The 14,101-nt window shown below is 42.8% G+C and overlaps 1 pseudogene; it reads right to left on the bottom strand.

The window, feature by feature from the left end:
* Window positions 1-1,381: 1,381 nt before the first annotated feature.
* On the bottom strand, window positions 1,382-1,856 carry LOC129652775 (40S ribosomal protein S26-like; annotated as a pseudogene).
* Between the last annotated feature and the right edge of the window lie 12,245 nt (window positions 1,857-14,101).

Below are 14,101 nucleotides of genomic sequence, written 5' to 3'. Positions count from 1 at the left end.
TGAACCACCAGAGAAGTCCTAGTCACCTGACACCTGGCCTAGGATGATTAAGGCAGAGGGATATTGTCTGCTGGGGTGTGAGGCCTGATAGAGGACGGCTGTAATTGGTTTGTTGGTATATCAAAGGTGTGCTCCCAGACAGGTTCTTGGAGCTGCTCAGTCACTAAGTTGTGTTCGATCTTTGTGACCCCATGGACTGCAGCCTGCAGTGGTTCTTTACCACTTGAGTCACCTGGGAAGCCCTTGGCTATCTCTTAAGTTTGCTAGCTCCAGGAGGAACAGTCTATCTCCAGAAAGGCTTTTTAATTTTTTTAAATTCATTTACTTTTTATTGAAGCATAATCGCTTTACAGAAGTTTGCTGTTTTCTGTCAAACCTCAGGTGTCAAAATAGCAAATAAACAGAAAATAAAAATATATATGATACCTAAAGTCTCACAGTTTTCAAAGAGCTTTGATATGCTTTGTTTCACTTGATCTGATGGCTTTTCAGGGCAGGATATGTTTGTCTTGTCTTGCTTTTGCTCATGAGTAAATTTCTGGGACTTAGCACATGTTGGACATATGACGATTGCTCAAAAGTATTTGTTGAGTTAAACGAGAAGTATATATGTTATTATTTCTCCCATTTTATAGAACAGGATACCGAAATCAGAGAACTAGTTAGGTCCTAGAGTTGATTTAGAATGGTCTAGATTAGGAACTTCTCTGGCAGTCCTGTGCATAAGACTCTGCCTTCCAATGCAGGGGGCACAGGTTCAATATCTAGTCAGGAAGCTAAGATCTCACATGCCAGTGTGGTTCAGCCAAAAAAGGAGAATGGTCTAAGTTAGACTAGGGTAGCAGGCTATGGTGAAAAACTAAACTGGGAGTGTAGGATGGACTTGGATTGCAATACAGGTGACAAATTCCATCTTAGCTTTTTTTTTTTTTTTGGAGTTCTACAGCAGTTCTTAACTATGTCTCATTAACTTTTGCTCCTCTACAATCACTCCATCCACCCAGCAGCCAGAGTGAGCTTTTTAAAATGTCAAATCAGATCCTATCACTCTTCTGCTGTAAGGTCTTCAATCGTGGCCCTTTTCTTTCAGAAATAAGAGCTCCAATCTTCAATACATAGTGTGGGGTCCTTATGACTTGGCTGGTTCTGCCCATCCCTTGGACCTTTCCTCCTACCCTCCATTTCCTCCTATCCTTGCTGCTCCAGCCCCTATAGACTTCTTTCCATTCTAGAAAAATACAGTCCTCTCCCAATTCAACACCTTTGCCTGGAACACTCTCCCTCCTTCACTCTGTTTTTTTTTTTTTTTTTAAGTATAATTTCCATTTTATTGTCATTTCAGAGAACCCAGTATTTCTTTAATCTTTAAGGACTTGGATTCTTACTTGGGCTTTGGAGGAGGACATGGGGTAGCACCTGGACGTCTAAATCGAGGATAAAGGTGTTCAGTCTTTTGGGGCTTCCGAGAGATTCCTGACTACCTTACGATGCATTGCACAATGCATGCAGTAATGGAAGCTTAGGAACACATGGGCATCAAAGACACTCACTTCAAAAATGTCCCTGAAGGCTGCGAGCGCTACGATGTTCTAAATAAAGACTTCTTAGTAAACTTATCCTCGGGCAGGCACCAGGCACAGCTGGTGCAGCGAATAGGCTGCACGTGGCCGAGGCCCTTGTTGGTCCGACTGTTATTCTTGTTTTTGGTCATTATTCTTTTCTTGGTCATCTTGGAAGTGCAGAGGCAAGAGAGGTCCTCCTTCACTCTTTATCTAGTTAATTCCTCCTCGGTGTTGAATTTTCAGTTCCAACATCATTTACTCTAGAGGTTTCTGAGCTCTCCTTCCCCACTCTCATTCTAGACCAGGTCTCTTGCTACCCACTCTTTTCCCCGTGTTTTGATTTCATAGCCTCTATCAGCTTGTCATGATTTATTGAGTATAGACTCTCCAAAAGACCACCAGCATAACCTGTCACTCAAGTAAAACTTAGAAATGTCTCAGAAAGGGGAAGTCAGGAGCTGATATGATAGAGTTTTGAGGTCTTGACTCAAGTGGTTTTAAGGGGATCCAGTTGAGATCAGGCAAAGTTCTTTATTTAATCATTTAGAAGTAGTGAATTGAGAATGAGCTGGGGGTCTTGAAGCAAGGAGTTATACAGTGAAGAGTTCTGTTATCCTGAGACATTGACTGTTTGAGCAGCTGAAGTTCAGATAAATTGATTTTTTAAGGAAGTTCCTAAAGCAAACAATAAAGATATTTACCAGTGTATAGTCTTAGCTCCCTGGGCAGGAATCACTGGAATAAATCATGCAGTCTTGTTGATGTAGGTGGCCTTAGTTCTGAGTCCCAAGTTACAATGATATGTATGCAAGCAGTCTCAGTCCTTTTGACATGCCTGTGTCTCTGTCATCTGTGGCAATTGTAACTTTACATCAGATTGATGTCCATCTCTACCATGGAGTCTATGCTTTGTGAGGGGAAATTGCACATCTGTTTTGCTTACCATTTTATTCCCTATACCAATCAGAGAACCTGGAACGTACAAGGTATTCACCTAATATTTGCTTAATGACTGAGACCTTTGACAAGAGCCTATGGGAGGATGGGATAGAAATCAGAACCTGCATTTGTCTTCACTCCTACATTTGAGTGGCTCTAGTAATGCCAAGTTGGGTGCCGGAAGAACTCATTTAAAGATGAGAAGTTCCACTTTGGGAAATGGAATTTCATCTCTGACAGCAAACACATATCTAGAATTCAGGAAAGGTAAAAGTCAGGGCAATATATGCAAATGTAATGAATTTTGTTGATTCAGAATGGCTTAAAAAGCAAAGTAATGTGGAGCTGTCAGATAACTATCGTTGCTATAAATCTGATTTTATCAGAAAAAAAATCCTTAAAAATCCATTTAGATTGAAAGTCCTCCTCAATCTGGCACGGGCAAGACTAATTAAAGTGTACTATGTTGGAAAGATGATGATAAATACATACGTAACACCTTCTGCATGCCAGGTACTTTTTCTAAGTGCTTAACCTCCATTAACTCATTAAACCTCATAATAACTCTATGAGGTAAGTGCTAGAATCATCTCCATTTACAGATAAGAGACATAAAGAACTGAGAAAATCTTACAACTATACAAAATAGGACTCCATTAACATAGCTTTCTACACTGGGAAGTTCTTGCCCAAGAAGATAGAGCTTGTAAAATATTTGTCTCAAAAACATCCAGAAAATGCATTCATCTGAAGGCTAGACAGCTCAACTGGGAAAACGAGATTGCTTATCAAAGAGTTGTTTACTTACCAAGAGTCATTTCAAAACCTACACCTTGCTGAATTCACCAGTCTTTAATTGTGTGTCACACACTTGGTCCAGCCACAAGCAAGTTCCCACGCTGGAAATCTCACCTTCACCTTATAAATACCCATCCTTGAAGTTCCACTCTGAGACACCCTAAGATGATGCCAATACAGGGCTCTCCTTCATTGTAATGAGCAGCAAACTCGGCTTTGCTTGAGCAATAGATTAATTTGGTGTTCTTTTCAGGGGCCCAGCAGTTAATAGAACCACAAGACTAATGCCTTGTGTCCAGGGCTTTACTAATGTGTTCACTAATTTTGCGTGGAGAAGGAAGAAAACCAGAATTTATTATCCAAATAGATGCCCACTTCATTTGGGTAAAGACAGTTAAGTTTTGAGAAAATTAAGGGCAAAATTCTTTGTATCTGAACCAGAGTTGAGTAGAGCTTTAAATTGCATTAAATAAAATCATAGGGAACTTGGTGCTTTTGCTGCCATGAGCCCTGGTTCAATCCCTGGTCAGGGAACAAAGATCCTGCAAGTCATGTGGCCAAAAAAAAAAAAAAAAAATTAAAAACATATATATATATATACATAGTCATAGACTAACAGACAAAAGCAAGATACTTAAGTGAATATAGCCAAAAATGTCATCAAAACCAGCCAGGTGAGAAGGAAGGTTAGGATGCAGAAGGTCCTATCAGGCACAGAGATGAAAAGCACTGGCTTTGCATTCAGAAATGAATTTAACTTCTGGCTTCAACACGTAACAGCAATTTGACTTCAGGCAATTAACTTCCCAAACCTCAGCGGTTCACCTATAAAACAGAAATAATGGTCATACCTACATCACAGAGTTAATATGAGAACTGAAAGGGACAGCATATGCCAAGAGTTGGCCATGGTGTAATTGGTGTACATGCTGCAGTTCATGGGGGTCACAAAGAGTCGGACGCGACTGAATGACCGAACTGAACTGAACTGAACTGATTGTTATTATTACCACTCACTGCAGGATTTTAGGGCTTGGGAAGAGGGAAGATAAGATCAGTGGTATACTTGAAGGAAACTGGAGAATTTAAAGAGAAGAAGAAAACTGTCTTGCTGGCTAGGAATTCAGTGTTGGGCTTTTCTGTCATAATCTGGTATTTTTCCAGGAAGACTAGTTGCCAAGGCCAGAGGGGTAGTTCCCCAGTGAAACTTTTTCTCCCTTTTTGACATGAAAGCACTGTTTACCTCCCAAGAGGCAGAGTGTAGGACTGTAGCTGGAGTTTGATCTTAAAAGTTTAAGAATTCAGAACCCTGAGAGAGAGAAGGAATCTGTCAATGAGAAACACCTAAGCATTTTTGTGTGGCTGGCTATGCATGAGGTGAGCACTGTGCAAAGGAACAGGAGCTCACTGAGCCAAGACATGTTCTTTTCCAAACTTGCTTTTTCATCAACCATGCAAGTCTTGCCCAGAAGCACAGATAGGAGGTGTTGGGTGGGTTCAGCGCTTATTGCAGCCACCCCAGCTTTTTGTCTGGCCCCCAAAGAAGAATAATCTTGGAAAGGGAGGCCATTTTCTCATGACGAAGAGAACTGTAGAGTCAGTGTTTATTTTGTATTTATCATGAGCCTCTAGGGGCTGCTGCTTTGCCTGCGATACCTTATTGGATCCTTCTCACAAACCTTTGCAGGTATTATCATTCTCGTCATTGAACTCCTACTTGATTTACTTGTGTTTTCTTTAGCTTTGCGAAAGAGCCCCAGGGTCGGGAAAATTCAATGCTTTGCAAGCAGGCAGGAGAGACGTGGTGTGGCGTTTCACTGAATGTGGAAACAGAAAACAGTAGAGAGGATCAATGATCCCAAGCTCAAAGTAGAAGCAGCAGGATGGAAAGACGGTAGGTTGAAAAGATAAGAAAGGCTAATGACCCCTATTTTAACAGTGTGGCCTTGAATCGTAATTTCACATGCAGGAAAAAGTCTCTAAATAAAAAGACGAGTTTTGAAGGTGAACTTGAGAATATGAGACTCAAAAGGGTGAATTTCTTTCTGATGCTAATGTGGCCACTTGGAAAACTCGGTGGTTTTCCAGATCCTAAATGAATTCTTGGAATAAGGTTAAAAGGTATGAAACATAATATTGTATGTATATTTTCAGTCTCACCTTCAGCTTTATCTCATGTGACTTGATTTTAAGTTAATACCATGTCAAGATACAGCCCACATGGGTTTTAATAATCTAAAGTCCATCTCTTATTGCTATATAAGAGATAGGAGAGTATATAAGAGATATCCTATAAGATTGGAGAGTGATTCACTCCTGTGTTAGTTAATTTCAACCCTTTCTCAGATGCAGTCAAAATAAATCAAAGTTCTTCAAAAGTAACCTAAGGGCAATAGAGCTGTGCCAGTGTTGTGAGACAGACATAAATCCTTTCACAAACGTTCTAACTTGTTGAACTGTGTATTTCCAAGTTTCAAGCTTAAAGAATCCATTATGTAATCTTAAGAGAGGAAACATCATCCCAGAAGAAATGAGATTTGCCAAACTCTTCAAACCTTCTTCAACAACTTAGCGAACATTCCTGAGCTTCTTTTATGCGTGATGCTGTCTGCATGTTTTCATATATATACGGAAATGAGAGAGCATAAGCTGGACAAAAGTTATAACACAAAGTAGGAAATGAGTTAGCATCAAATCTCACTGAGTTTGGAAAAATCAGAGATGGGATTGTTCAATGGAATACCTTAGGAAGTATGTGGGGTTTGAATTTTTTCTTGGGTTAAGTGGGATGCGGTGGAGGGCAAGCAGTGGGGCTTTGGAATAAGTAGAATGGTTAAAGGTCTTCCCTGGTGGCTCAGATGATAAAGAATCTGCCTGCAATACAGGAAAGTGAAAGTGAAAGTCGCTCAGTCGTGTTCAACTCTTTGCAACCCCATGGACTGTAGCCTACCAGGCTCCTCCATCCATGGGATTTTCCAAGCAAGAGTACTGGAGTGGGTTGCCATTTCCTTCTCCAGATCTTCCCAACCCAGGGATCGAACCCAGGTCTCCCACTTTGCAGGCAGACGCTTTACCGTCTGAGCCACCAGGGAAGCTGGAATATAGGAAGACAGGAACCTGGGTTCAAGCCCTGGGTCAGGAAGATCCCCAGGAGAAGGAAATGGCAATCCACTCCAGTATTCTTGCCTGGAGAATTCCATGGACAGAGGACCCTGGTGGGTTACAGTCCATGGGGTCACAGAGTTGGACATGACTGAGCGACTAACACACACACACACACACACACACACACACACACACAGAATGGTTAATAGTCTACTTTGATTGAAAAGGGGATTATAGTGATTAGGGTCCCATGATAGGTCCGGTGCTGAAAGCTTGCTGGTTTGCTTCCTAGAGAGAGCCATTGAATATTAGGTAGAGGAGTAATTTCCTTTGCTGTTAGTAAATAATGTGAAAAGGATCAGAGCCTAGGATGTCCCTTTGCCCTCCAGACACATCTCTACCTTCTCCTCCTGCTCTTCTCCCCAGTGGGCAGGCCTGTGGAAGCCATAGGCCCTTACCTCCTGGTTCAGCCACGGAGTGACTAAGGAGGTGAGTGATGCGAGGGAACCTATTTTCTAGGCTCCATCCTTGCAGGGTCATCTCATGCTGCTGCCTCCCATAGAAGAATTGCACACTTCCCCTTGGGTTCTGATGGCCATTCCTTCTTTTCTGGTTGGGTCCAGGGGTGGGGACAGCCCAGCTTGAGTACTATCTTGTTCCTGCTCCCTACAGCCTGCTCACCTTGTTATTAGTCTTTTTCTTACACTTTCCTCAAGTTGTCCTAAGATGCGTACACTCTCTCGTCCTCACTGAGACCTCCATCAGTCCTGAGGTAGAGACATGCAGGGTATCTGCTCACCCTGATCCCAGGCGGGGTGCCAAGGATCTGTGTTCATGCAACGGGGTTCCATGCTCCAGGCTATAGTTCACTCAAAGAATGTTTAGACACCTCACTCAAATTAGTCCAGTCAGATATTCTTCTGGGGAGAATGCCTGAAGGAGTTCTCCATCTGGACTGAAGAGGAGGGGAATGCACGGGTTGTGCTGTGCCATTTCCACCCACCAAGTGGACTGACAAGCTGAGTAAATTGGTCCATAGAGAAATTCACTCACTGAAATCGCGTGAGTTCTGAATGGTTTTGCAGTTTTAGGTTCCAGTCCCTCTTGAGGGCCAGGTAGGTTCTAGTCCTCAGGCCCCATGAGATAACTATTTTTTTTTACAATAAACATCACAGCACCACATCCCACATTCTGTGTGTGCAAACACACACACATGCATGCACACAATTCTTTGTTGGTTTAAATATGTTGCAGTTATTTTCTGTTCACAGCGATTTAACAGAAGACCCCAAACATGTACCCCTCTTAACCACTTATGGAGTACTTAATGTGCACCAGACTTCACATGACTTATCTCGTTTAACCCTTCCAACTCCCTGAGAAGTACTTCTTGTGACTCAGCTCTCTCATGGGTTAAAAGTTTCCTCTAATAGCTTCAAGTATCCCCAAATATTTTCTTGTGTCACCCAAAGCGTGCCTCATTAAAGGGGCCCTGGTCACTAGTTCCTGATGGGAGAGGGATTTCCTCATAACACCAACAAACAACTCTCCAGCACCAGCTGGGTGTCAATATGGACTCTATCCACTCTGAGACCGCATCAGTTTCCGTAGGTAAAGGGCTCAGTCCCACAAGACAATGCTCTATTTCAGATGCCAATGGTAAATCCAGATTGTTACTTGTACCTCTGATTGATGGAATATGAATCAAAGGGTCCCAGGACTCCCTCCTTGGGTTTGATTAATTTGAGGGAGTGGCTCACAAAACTCAGGAAACCCATTTATTCACCAGATAACCAATTTATTACAAAGGATACAACTCAGGACCAGTTAGATGAAAGAGATGCCTAGGGCAAGACATGAGGGAAATGTGTGAAGCTATAGTGTCCTCTTCAAGGGCAGCGCTCTCCCCATATCTCCATGTGTTCGCCAGCCCAGAAGCCCTCCCAACCCCACTCTTTTGGGTTTTAGAGAGGCGTCATTACACTGGCATGATGGATTACATCATTCGCCATCGATGACTGAACGCAATCTCCAGCTCCCATGCTCCCCGGAGGTTGGGGGGTGGGACTAAAAGTTCCAACCCTCCAGTCATGCTCGATCCCCTTGGCAGCCAGCCTCCACATTTAGTGCTTACAAAGTTCACCTCATTAACATAAACGCAGTTGTGGTGGAAAGGGGCTTGTTATAAATAAAAAGGCATCTATTCCACCTTTACAGTCCTGAAGCGATTTCCAGAACTAAGGAGAAAAGACTCCCATAACTCCCATTACCCAGGAAATCCCAAGGGTTCTGAAAGCTGTGAGCCAGGAACCTGGGACAAAGACCAAATATAGATGAGAAATATATTTTAGTCATCGGAATGACCAGATATATGTTCCTTCTAAATCGCAATATCTCACTTATAGTTTCTTATAAACCAGTCTGTCAGCCTCAGTCACCACACCGTCTGTTCTGTTCTTTTTCTTCACACGCAGATGTCACTGTGAAACAGCGTCTACAGTCAAGATCTCAGCTACAGATGCTCCTGAATGCTACCGGTCCTTGGGGTGCCCAGACATCTCTGAGTTTAATGAAGAGACGGGGAGAATGTTTCCTTGCCCTCTGTGTCAACGCATACCTTTAGCAGTTCTTTGCATGGCGAGTAAGTAGCTTGTATCTCCTAATGAGAAGCAGGGCTTCCTAATAGTGCGCCAGGCGGCACTGATGAACCACAGAAGCTACTGGGGATATTGGTCCCCTTGGCCCCTGGGGCAGCCCGGTAGGACTGGAGCGACAGAGCTCAAACACATCCATGTAACCTTGAGCAGTCTCTTTCATCACCCCCCAGTGTGGCCTATAGAGACTATCATTTTCTGTACATATTATGACATGAATCTAGCCATCTATACAAACCCAACCACACAAACCTGTGCCAACCACAAAAGGGATAAAAATCCAATCTGGACCAGCTCAACAACAGACACTGTGCCATTACTTGACTGCTTGCCTTTCCTGTTTTCTGGTTTCTCTTCTTTGTTAGGAAATAAAACTTGCATGCAAAGGAAAAGGCAGACTGTGGTGTATGTATGAGTGTGTGGGTGGGTGTATATATATATAATTAGATATAATATTGTCTATACAGATCTTCCTTGACTTATGACGGGGTTATATCCTGATAAACCCATCACGAGTTCAAAATACTGAAAGCAAAAATGTATTTTATACCCTAAACATACAGAACATAAGGAGTGGAGTCAGGTGACAGCTTCCAGATGCAACAACTTTGGGGTCTGGTGCAACGTTTGAGGCAAGGACACACTCTCTCGGCATAGCTGTGGCCAGCGACTGAGCGTGGTAGGGGTACTAGGGCCTGTCCACTTCTGCTTAACTTGGGACTCCTCTTCAGCAAGTCAGTGAGCTGGGGCTCTCCTTTGGGCTAGCCAGGATGGTCTCAGAGCTGCATCCTGGTCCAAGGCTCACGGTGCCTGTTGCTTTATCCCTTTACCATTCATAAGCATTGCCCCCTGTAGATCTCCTGCCCTCCTAGCTCTGTCTTGGTGTTCCTTCCTAACACAAGCTCCTGGAGAGATATAGAATTATATCCCATATAATTCTATTTATCCTCCACCAGCATCTAGTATGTTTTGCACATAATGAGTTTCTTTATTCCTTTTGTGATGGGGTTTAGGGAGAGGTTAACAAGCAGTTTTACATGGTGGTAATGAGCAGTTTCAATATCTTTTTATACTAGTTCTGGGGAAGCTCTGGACCCATAGTAACACAGGTCAAAGATGCCCCCCACCAACTTTTTGGCCGTGCTGCACAACTTACAGGATCTTAGTTCCCTGACCAGGGGTCAAACTCCTGCCCCTGATAGTGAAAGCGCCAAATCCTAATGACTGGAAAACCAGGGAATTCCCAAGGATGGCTTTAGAGCATCAGATTCAACTTTAGATTTTGCTTAAATGAGGATTCCTGTGTCCCACGCTCAAAGATTCTGACTCAGAGCCATAGGGAAGGGCTAGAACACCTCATTTTCAGTGAGTATCCCCCAGTGGATTCTGAGCCAGAGGTCCTCAGACCATACTTGAGAAGCACAGATTTTGAGACTGACTGCAAGGCTCCAAAGTTCTCCTCTTCTCCCACAGCTACCACATTCAGTGGTGCATGCGTCCCTGAGAACCGGGGGGGAAACTTGGCATAGTCTAGAATGAGGGTTTTTCTAACTTCTAAATATGTTCCTGCCTGCATTTAGAAATGAATAGGTCCCCAAGGACTGAAAGGAGATCAAACCAGTCAATCCCAAAGGAAATCAACCCTGAGAATTCATTGGAAGGACTGATGCTGAAGCTAAAGCTCCAATAGTTTGGCTACCTGATGTGAAGAGCTGACTCATTGAGAAAGCCTCTGATGCTGGGAAAGATTGAGGGCAGGAGGAGAAGGGGACAACAGAGGATGAGATGGTTGGATGGCATCACCGACTCAGTGGGCATGAATCTGAGCAAACTCTGGGAGACTGTGGAGGACAGGGGAGCCTGGCCTGCTGCAGTTCACGTGGTCACAGAGAGTCAGACACAACCTAGCTACCGAACAACAATGGCACCAAGAGTACAGTGTAAGGATTTCCTTGAACCTGGAAGAGACATAAACTGATGCTATTCCCAGCTGACTTCTGGATATGGACTGGGATCATGAAAGGGAAGTACTAGGCTCATCTTCCAGTGTGGATTGCTGGCATGGGAGTCATTATGAAGGTAGCCGTTCAGTTTAATCCAACCTTGTCCCTTTGTTATTCAAGCAGAATGTCTTCCGTTCATCTCTTATCTTTCCTACAAGGAAAGTCTCAAATCACTTTCTGACTCCTCCAAGTGCATAGCTGCTTCCCAGACCCCATCGCCCCGTGTATTTTTTTTTTTTTTAATGAAATACATTACATTTAAGTTACTTACTTTATGTATCCTTTTCACTCACTCACTCACCTGAAAATTATTTGAGAGTGAAGTCCATTTCTTTTTATGTCTTCATTCCAATGCCTAGACTGTGGTAGGAGCTCAATTCATGGGATGGATGGAAAGAGGGAAGGATGGGAGTATGGTAGCAGGGAGGAACTCAAGATGACCGGACACCTCCTTGAGACTGCTTCAGTTCACTTCACTTTGCTTCCCATAGGCACATCCAATATCACATTAACTTGAAAATAAATGCTTATGTCACAGAATGTATACACATATATCTCTCCTTTGTGCTTTCAATGGATTTAAATCTACATATTTTTAAAATTATAATTATTACGTATTTCTTTTTGGCTGTTCTGGGTCTTCATTGCTGTATGTGGGCTTTCTCTAACTGCAGGGAGTGGGGGCTACTCTCTAGCTGTGGTGCATGGGCTTCTCATGGCAGTGACTTCTCCTGTTGCAGAACATGGGCTCTAGAGAATGTGGGTTTCCAGAGTTGGGGCATGAAGGCTCAGTAGCGGCAGCACACAGGCCTAGTTGCACCGAGGCATGTGCAATCTTCCTGAACCAGGGATGGAAACCGTGTCCCTTGCATTGGAAGGCAGACCACCAGGGAAGGCCTTAAATCTACTTTAAATGAATTTAAATATATGAGAACATTTTTAAAAAGTAAAAGAAAAGAAAATTTTCTAATCAAGATGAAAATTTATATTGTAGGAGGCAGTGGGTTAGAGCAGGCTGTGGAATCCATTATGCTGAGGTTAAAAATCCCACTTTGTGACTTACTGGTTATATAGCTTCAGTATCCTCACATGTAAAATGGGATCCATAATATTTATGTCATAAGAGTTATACAAGCCCAGGCCAAGTCCCCAACACATAGTAAAGGCTCAACAAATATTAATTAGCTTCTTCTTCTTTGGCCAAAACTTAATAGAATCCTTGTACTTGGAGAACAAACCCATGTCGTCACTTTTTAAAAATTTCTAAATGCACACACATAGATTAGATATTCAATAAGTACATGTTAGATGAATGAGGAAATTGTTTCATTGCTTCTAGCTTATTCCAAATTCTAATTTTAGTTCACTGCAGTGTTCAGAAATGAATTTAAAAGCATAGTGACATGACTCAAAAGATTAAGGTTTTCTATCCAGAAATCTAGATTTAAATCTTCAGTGGTTGACTTCTGAGTGGAGTGCAAATGTTGGCATTATCTCCTTTATTAGCAATTTGTAAAGAGCTGGGATCTCACACAGCTGCATGCAGCTCAAAGATGTACCGAGCAAAGAATAAATTTCCTGCCCACGCAAACTCGAGGCAAAAAAACCACAAGCTGTCTTACATTATTCTGACAGCCCAAGCAAGATTTCTTCTTTTTCTCATAAAGAGACTTGACACAATTACAAGAATTTTCCACTAAGTAGAGTTTTTACCTTATGGGATTGGTAAAGCTGATGATATATTTGTCTTAGGAGAGACCAAAGTCTCAAGAGTTACAGAAATGTACAGATCTCACTCTAGCAATTCAGTGAACAAAACATTTCTCTTTTAAGCCTCCAGGTGATTACTCCTATGAACTGAACTGGGTCTGCTCACAGCACCTGCTGAGTCACATTTCAAAAAACACCAATACTTTGTCTTCACAGCCGTAGTGTACCCAAACTTGTGGCCCAGGTCAAAGTGGGCCACTCCACCTTGAAACTGTTTTGGAGCCCAGTTCTTATTTAAAATGGACAACAAAGGGAAAAGGGGGTTCAACGGGGGTTCTGCTTACAGGTCTATTTATCAGAACCCATCAGTGTGAAGCACAGACAGGGCTGTAGACATCTAATCTTCTCAATGAAGCTCAGGACTAGGCAAAGACCAAGAAAATTCCTATCTGGGGCATTCATTCTGGAAGAGGCACTTAACATTATTAAGTATTTGTGTATTTATTTTATTTATACCTTCTTTCCAGAAGGAATATAAAACTTATAAGACAACACAAAGGATAAGTGGGAACCCTATACAATAGGAAATAGCAATGAAGCCAGAAGTCAGGGGTATAGATGGTACAGCAGTCCCAGTCTTCCTGCCAGCAGTGGCCTGCCAACTCAGCTTAGAAATTCGTCCCAGCCAATGAAAGATCACTCCACGTGGTTCTCCATGTCCAAAAGGCAAAAGCACATCAGTTGTTCTGAAACACAGAGCAATTCTTGATACTGAGCCTTCAGGGAGATATTTTCCCCTCTATGCTTCTGAAGGGTGAGAAGTTTTAGTGTATTATACAACCACCCTACCTGCTCCATACACTCTGTCTTGGAGCTCATTCTTCAGGACCCTGTATACACAAAAATAGAAGAATGGGAATCAGATTACTTCTCGATTAATAGATGCTCAACCACTTATTATTTTCCCAAGCCAAGGTTGTCTGGTAAAACCACCTTTGGCATGACCTGAAGGCTTGAAGCAGAAGTCAGCTCTCCCCTCTTCCCCTGGAAATGCACATGTAGGTCAATTTTTGGAGTCTGCCTCCCCTACTACATGGAGTATGAGAAAGAACAGAGCATAATTAACCTGGGAAAGAGAATGTTGTCATCTGTGTGATAAACCACCCCAAACTTGGTGGCACAAACAGTAACGGTTTCTCATGACCATTGTCTCTCATGGCTCTGAGGGCTGAGGCAGCGAAGCGAAGCGTCCTCACACAGCCTCTCCCATGGGTGCAGTCAAGCAGTGGCTGGGGCTGGGATCATCTCAGAGGCTTCCTCACACATGTGT

Source organism: Bubalus kerabau, chromosome 1 (assembly GCF_029407905.1).
Source record: "Bubalus kerabau isolate K-KA32 ecotype Philippines breed swamp buffalo chromosome 1, PCC_UOA_SB_1v2, whole genome shotgun sequence".
NCBI lineage: Eukaryota > Metazoa > Chordata > Mammalia > Artiodactyla > Bovidae > Bubalus > Bubalus kerabau.
This window is presented reverse-complemented; position numbering and strand designations above follow the sequence as displayed.